An 8,167-nucleotide genomic window follows, 5' to 3' on the forward strand; every position below is an offset into this window, starting at 1 on the left:
AAGGTTCTTCAGATTATAAAAAGGTAAGAAAGAGATGGTTCTTTAAAGAACCTTTGACTGAATGGTTCTTTGTGGAACCAAAAATGGTTCTTCTGTGGCATCGCTTGAAGAACCTTTTGAAGCACCTTTATTTTTAAGAGTGTAGGAGTGTGTTTTTGAGTGAGCAATACTATAATTAGCACTGTTGCACTGGCATTTTAAGTCTTCAAGTGTTAGGTGCCAAAATGTCTCTGATTGAATGGTCATTGTCAGTCCACAAAGAGCAAAATCATGTTTAAAAGGTACGATTTTGACATTATGAACAACTGGGGATAGTAATAACTGGATTAGATTTATCTCTGCGTTTTCTCTCTTAAGACCATTTTTTGAAGGTCTTGGTCTTGTCTCGGTCTCAGACTAAAAGGACTCAAATTTTTTTTCAAGACCACAACTGTGGGAATATCACAATTTTTTTGTTGTTTTATAGTATTTTAATGCTTGTTTGGTCTTATTTTAAATAATTGTAAGTCATCTTGAGACCTCCTTGTAAGTTTTTTGAGGCCCCCTAGTGGGTCCCAGCCCCCTGGCTGAGAAGCACTGATTTATATACTGTTATGCTGGGTCAGAAATTAATGAGGGATTGTATCAAAAATGTCACCAAAATGTTTTCAACTTCATGCACTCAACTGTCGCAGCTTTAATTATGTCGCAGAGGGGGAGGGGCTATCAGACTCTGATTATGAGTGATAAAATAAAATTATAAAATTCATATACTACACTCTAAAAAATGCTGGGCTAAATATAACCCAGCACTGGGTTAAAAAGGGACAAACCCAGCTATTGGGTTGTTTTGATCCAGCGGTTGGGTTGTTTTGAACCCAACCGCTGGGTCAAAACAACCCAATAGCTGGGTTTGTCCCTATTTAACCCAGCATTTTTTAGAGTGTACACGGTTGAGTACAAAGTGTATAAGTGCATAGTATAGTGCATCATATTTTGCTAGAATAAGTGACAAAGTAGACTAGATTTTATGCCACTAGTCCAAATGTTCATTGAGCCATTTTTCTTTTTTCCTTTCAGCTTTGATAAAATGTGGCACGACTGGTGGTCTCTAAACTGCCTTTTTCAGCCAAACAGGCATTGATGGTTACAGGTTAATGCGCATGCATATATAGCTCGGTCTTCTGGACATGTTTCTGATTCTTTCACAGCATCTGTGACCCCATATGTTGAAGTCCATATGCACGCTGACGGTTTTACATGCATGCTTACAGATGAAAGCGTTGCATTAAATCTGGTTTTCATTATCGAGCTCAGCATTACATGTTTTACTGCCGATGAACATGCAGATAGGATGGTTATTCATTTAAGACACGTCCTCTGACACCCGGCGATGCTCCTCATGGGGGGACTGACCCTGAGAACGGCTACATTAGTGTCAATCCTCAATCTGTGGCCGTTTAGAGCCTCCTGCGGGCGGTCTGTCACAAGGTCAAAGGTTAAACAGGATCCAGTCTTTGCTGAGAGAGTCCTGAGAGAGAGAGGGAGAGATGTTAATTAAAACCTAGTGGCGAGGGGTCCGATTTTGTGCCTCATTTAAATCTACTGGTGTGAAATCTCAGTCCACTGACGATTTTTCGTGATATGGGTTTCTCCTCATGGCAAAATTAATTAACATTCAGCCATCGCTGTGATGATTTAATGCTCATACTTATAATTAGATAGTTTCCTCGTTATTTTCCCAAAGCAACATGCCTCTTTGTGTGTGCGTAATAAGTTGTGTGCTGGATAACAAGCAGAATTAGTTGGAGTTTTATTCCACCTTCCACTTTAGCGAGTGTGTGTTTATGTCCCGCTGGTTTATGCTAACGCTGATTAATATCTAATCAGACTTTCACCTTCCCGCAGGTGTTTCATGTACTCTGAAATATCAGCCTCAAGTTATGATTGCTTGTTCGTTTCCTCTATGACATCTTCACTTCAGTATCATGATATCTTTAATTTGGGATCGTGCATATCTTGCGCCCTAATTTCCTGCATGTGAGGAACTTGAGAACTGCACTGCAAAATGTGATTTTCTTCAGATTTTTGTCTTGTTTTCCAGTACAAATATCTAAACGTTTTTAAAGCAAGTAACATACACCTGAGAAGCAAAATGACATAAAATATCAAAATTAAATGTGTATGCTTAAAAAAAAACAAGAAAAATATCAGCCAATGGGGTAAGGAAAATAAACTTGTTTTCCATTATTTATTTTTTATTTAAATGTTTCTTTATTCTTGTTGAAAACAAAAATGAAAATACTAAAATACTTTTTGTTCAGCAAGGATGCATCAAAGGTGACAGTAAAATATTATAATGTTACAAAAGATTTCTTTCAAATAAACATGGTTCTTTTTAACTTTATATTCAACAAAGAATCCTACCAAAAATGTTTTAAGGTTTCCACAAAAATATGAAGCAGCCAACTCTGTTCAACATTGATAATAATAATAAATCTCTTGAGCAAATCAGCATATTAGAATGATTTCTGAAGGATCATGTGACACTGAAGATTGGAGTAATGCTGAAAATTCAGCTTCGCATCACAGGAATAAATGACATTTTAAAATGCATTCACATAGGAAAAATTTATTTTAAATTATAATATTATTCCACAATATTACTGTTCTTACTGTATTTTTTTTCTTCGAATGAATGCAGCCTGGGTGAGCATTAGAGACTACTTTCAAAAACATAAAAAAAAAATTACCAACCACAAACCTTTGAACAGTAACGTAGAATTAAATCTAACTGTACATTCAAATGAGGCCCTTAGACTTTATTTTTCATTTGTTAAAAACATTTTCCCACTGATTCGTGTGATTTCATATCTGATAGTGAGAAATCCCTAGTAGTTGAGCCTGATAACAGATCAGGAGATTCGCTGCTGGGGTGCAGATGTTGTAACAGCACAGTAAAGCTGTCAAACAGCGTTAGATTTCTCATATGTTCTCTGATTTTCTTTTATTTTCATTCTCTTGTTAGGGGGTCTTTAGATGAACTTCCCTATTACTGTGTGCTGCTGGTCTGGTTATTGAAGTCCAACACAGACCAGACTGCTTTATTAAACACCTGTAGATGATGGATCATCTCTTTTAGATTTCTGTTTTATGATATATAATATAATATATATATATAATATATATATGATATACCCAACATGAATAATCCTTATTATTGCTTCTTTCTTTCTTTCTTATCTCAGCCTGTTTGCTCACTCTATGGCACACAAACGGTGTGTGTACAGTGTCTATGGCAGTGTTTAATAGCGAGGTCACCGTCACCACGAGTGATGACCTCCATTGTGATGTCATAATCAGAAGCACTGGACACGCCCCCGATGCGGTCAAGGATTCTGGGGAGTTTCTCATTACGCTTTAAGATTACAATCAGCCCTGAAACGGGACTAGAAAATAAATCAAAACATTTTGTATGTAACTTATTTATTTTTAATTGTTCATAGAATTCAAGTCTAATTAATAGATTTCTTTGTAAATTTACAGTGTACAGATTATTTCCAGAAATATTCTATTATATTTAATAATTGTTATATTCATTTTTATGTTCATATAATTTCCTATAATTAAATTAATAAGTAAATAATTGATTTATTTAATTTTTCATTGATGCAGTTTACAGAATATTTCCAAAAATATTATTATATTATATATTATATTATATTACATAATTGTTTTATATTTATTTAATTATTTTTTTATTCATTTATATAATTTTCTTCTGTTAAATCAGCAAGTTGTTTAAATAAATTATTTCTTATTTTTTTCACTGATACAGCATACATGTTATTTCCAGAAATATTATATGATATTTTTTAGATTTAATGTATTTTTTTATCAATTTATTTAATTTCCTAATTTAGTAAACGGGTTATGAATTATATACTGTATGTTAGTATTTAATTGTATATATTTAATTATATTTAATAAATTAATAACTCAATAAATAATTTTAATTTCATGAACCATTGTGTAAGCGCACTTAATTTCCTCACAATCCTCTAATGAACCGAAGTGTCTTTCCTGTGTTTAACTTTTTCCATTATTTTTCAGCCAGCTTTCATCATCTCTCATCTGTTCCTGACACTAAACGAAGGACCATTAATCTTCTGGCCACTTTACTGACTCCCCTCAGGCAAGAATGCCCAGAATCCCCTGACACTTACAGCCGATCGTTCATACCTGCTTAGAGGCGTCCGGGGGTCAAAACACCTGCCATGCCACATTTGGTTTATGTGTCTATCTGAGGAGTGTTAAAATTGGGCGGTAATCAATCTTTGTGCACTCTGTCACACACAAACACACGGACATTAGATGGGTTCTTTTGTCATTATAGATGATTGCATGATACCTGCGGTTATAACCAAGGACAAGAGAATAAGTAAAGAGAGAACTGAACTAATCTAGCTTTCTAATAAACCTGGCATTTTATACTACAAATATTAACAAACTGCTTATGTGCTTCTGCAAAGCACTGATTGGTCCTTTGAGGGCTCTGCTAGCTGCTGATTGGTTGTCACAATGGTTTGTTTTACTTCAACATCAGAATGGGCCTAAAAGTTAAAGTGTGTAACTTGAATTCTTAGAATGACTTTAAATGTTGGGCTGCTTTTAAAATTGCTCTTTTTGTTTGAATGGAATAACATGCCAACCTCTGTCTCAACCACCGGTGTGAATGTAGGACTAGCAATAATAATATTTATCTGAACATTGGCAGATGTTGGCAGGGCACAAGGGCTGATAAAGAAAGCCTGTTTGGAAATAATAATAATTATTATGTTTGGTGAAGCCAGTGTCACACAAATTACACACTTCAGCTTTGATGTTACTTGAAGTTACTGGTGGCCATCAAGTCGTAATTTTTCCTCTCAGTCCTGGTAGTTTTTTTATGACACACCTTGAAAACATTCTCTCTCCTTGTCTTTGTCTGTTGCTAAAGTGAAAATCTTTGTACCAGTTTTAGATAATGTAAAAATGTCTTGCTTTTTGTATTATTTGTTTGCATTTATTTCACAATTATAGTTATATGTTTTTATAACTAAAACCATAAAATCTTTTGTTACTTTAACTGAAATAAAATTGTATATATATATATATATATATATGCCTAGTTGGCAAGGCAACATTTCTAATTTTTTTAGTTTATTTTGATGTACTAAAATAAACTGATATACATTAATAAAAACTATATACACATATTATTATATTATAATAATAATAAAAACAACTAATAGAAAATGTCCAAAACACAACATAAGTACTAAATCTTAAACTAAAACTAAAAATATGAACATTTTCAAAATATCAATAAAAACTTTAATAGTATCTCGATAATGAAATAACACTGAACCATAATTATTCAACATTGAACCATATGTTTTGAACTCATTTCCCACTGTTCACATGGTCTTGGCATTTCTAGCACCATGCTATACTGTTTGAACTACAGGAATATTTCAAATCGAGCACATTTTCTTTGAGACAATGCAAAAATGTAGTTTATTGCAAGTAGTACTTAACTTTAACCCAATGCATTGTTTACGTTTAAAGAAATAGTTCTGGTTTTAATTTACTGCAGAATTGACTTTCTTGGGTTCTATTCACACAGAAATATGTTTTTGCGATGAAAAACACAAGACATGCAGTGGAATGGGAAAAAAAAAGCTTAAAAGCACAAGGTTTCAAGAAAAGTTGAACTTATTTTAACTTGAGCGTCTCATTATGTTGTGTTTATAAACACGAGACGCAAGACCGTGGAATGAAAATGTTAAAAGCTGAACTACTTTTAACTTAACGCACAACATTTTTAGTGCAGTGTCATGCACGAGGTGCTACAAAAGACACAAACGCAAGATGCAAACACAAACTGCACGTTCACATACTGTAAAAGAACAACAGAAAAGCAGCACATTTTGCCCTTTACAGCAACACCCTGGCATTAAGGCTTTGAGTTTTCCAGAGGCAAGTACCACACTTTCTTCAATTTTTCTACAAACTAGTTTATTTTACCTAAAATTAGTTCTGACTATACCTACATATTATAGTTTACTACAGCATTTAATTGTGCTTTCTATAGCACACTGTAAAAAAAAATCCATAAAATTTACGGTAAAAAAACGGCAGCTGTGGTTGCCGGAATTTTACTGTAAAAAATACGGTAGCAATGTTTTAGGTTTTACGGTTTTAACTTAAATTTACAGATAAATACAGTAATTTCATGTGTATATCAATTTCAACTGATATAATGTTACTATACCAACCTATTGAAGTACTGAAATCTGTTTTGTACATTTGTAATACACTGATAACCACCAAATGCAGGTGGTGATGAGAAAGTCACATGATGAACCAAAGCCCATCACAAGCAGCTTTTAAATAATAACATATATAGAAGGTGCACGGTGTTGTTCACACAAACACTAAACACCATAACGGTAACACACATGAAACTGAAATAATGCAATAAACATTAATTTAACAACATTAGGTGTAACACAACCCTAATATACAAGACTGATAAGAAAAAACTAAGAAGAAACATAGTTATTTCAACAAAAAAACATCAAATTTGAAATGTAACGCAGGGAATTCTGGGAATGTCAATTTACGGTTATTCACTATAAATTATACAGTCTTTTTCACTTTCAAAAACGGTATACTACCGTAAAATTAATGCCCAATACATGTAATGTCCAATACAGTTTTTCACTGTATATAGTAGCGGAATTTACCGTTAACCATTTAACAGGATTTTACTGTAGCATTTTTACAGTCTTTTACCGTTAAGTTCACGTTCATTTTTTACAGTGGGTGTATTGTTTACTTCACTCCATCCCAGTTGTTGGTTTCTTCCAAGCAGCTAGCGTTATGAATAAATGATCTGTAATTACATTCAATGTTAAGCAGAGCTGTGTCTGGTTGTATTTGTGTGCTCACCTCAAATTGCTTGTCAGTGTCCGTGCTTTCTGATGGGAAAAAGTGTGTTTGCCCAGCTGCATACCGACAGACACGACTTGTGTACCTAGAAAGTTCAATAGTGCAGTTCCTTCAGCTCTCAGCATCAGGCCATATATAATGAGATGGAAGTGTGCTTTTGAGTGCTAACTTTTCTACTTCAGCTTTCTGTTTCTTGATGGTTTTGCAGCTTTTATTAGGCATTATATCTCTTTAGAAAGACTTGGAATATAGTACACACGTTGTATGGACTACTTTTTTGGTGCTTTTTAATGTAAATGTTCCTAAAAAAAAGTTCTCAGTTTATTTTAATAACTTTCAAATTTGGCTATGCTGATTTGTAATATTCAAATATAATTTAATGCTGCAAGAGACCCAATCACTCTCTCATTGGTTAATTGCAGTAGTCGCCACCCACTTGTCCTTCTCATTAATTACAGCTGCTGCGGTGTAGAGGAGATTTAAAAGCTCTTGTGGTAGATCGGCATATGAAGGATTTTATGACTATCCATGGATTAGTCTATCCTTCTCACTCTCTGAAACACTTTCTCCATCTAGATTTCCTCCCAGCGGTATGATAATACAATGTTTTCTCCTCTGATCTCCCATCACTTCTGTGGGTTTTGTTGTTTTGGGTGTCTTTATTAGTTTGGGCCTCTATTTTGGGCTCCTCGGTGGGTGTTGTGTCTCCACAACATCGATAAAAAACAACATTTTTCTTTCGAGTTGTTCTGTCGCCAGTTTTCTTTCGAGTTTTTCTCCAGCTTATTTTCACATTCGACCGGCTAGAATGTCTTGAGTGAGGTATGCAACGCACTATTGTGACCAGATTTATTATTTATTTATTTTAAAGCTGCAAACTGGAAGGTAGTGTTATTTAACGAATGTTTATGTTCCTGAAAAGAAAAACATTTAATTTTTTTATTACTTTTATTTATTTAGTATTTATTTTACATTTAGTTTTATGTATTTATTTATTATTAATTTAATGTTTTTAATAAGTTTTAATAAAAATTGTAATAAGCAAGTTTTAAGCCATTTTCTTTTTTTATTTATTTGTTTTTTATTTGGTTTATTTTAGTTTTTTGTATTTTTTGTTAGTCATTTAATTAGTAGTTCATATATGTATTATTTTTAAAGTGTTCACCACTTTTTCAGTTAATTGCCTTTTAAT

At 33.4% G+C, this 8,167-nt stretch overlaps 1 protein-coding gene across 2 annotated transcripts in view; it reads left to right on the plus strand.

Moving 5' to 3' along the window:
- Positions 1-8,167, plus strand: part of LOC107599697 (SRC kinase signaling inhibitor 1-like) — a 50,104-nt gene that overhangs the window by 5,517 nt on the left and 36,420 nt on the right. The window lies entirely within an intron of this gene.

This window comes from Sinocyclocheilus grahami, unplaced genomic scaffold (assembly GCF_001515645.1).
Source record: "Sinocyclocheilus grahami isolate Dianchi unplaced genomic scaffold, SAMN03320097.WGS_v1.1 scaffold270.1, whole genome shotgun sequence".
NCBI lineage: Eukaryota > Metazoa > Chordata > Actinopteri > Cypriniformes > Cyprinidae > Sinocyclocheilus > Sinocyclocheilus grahami.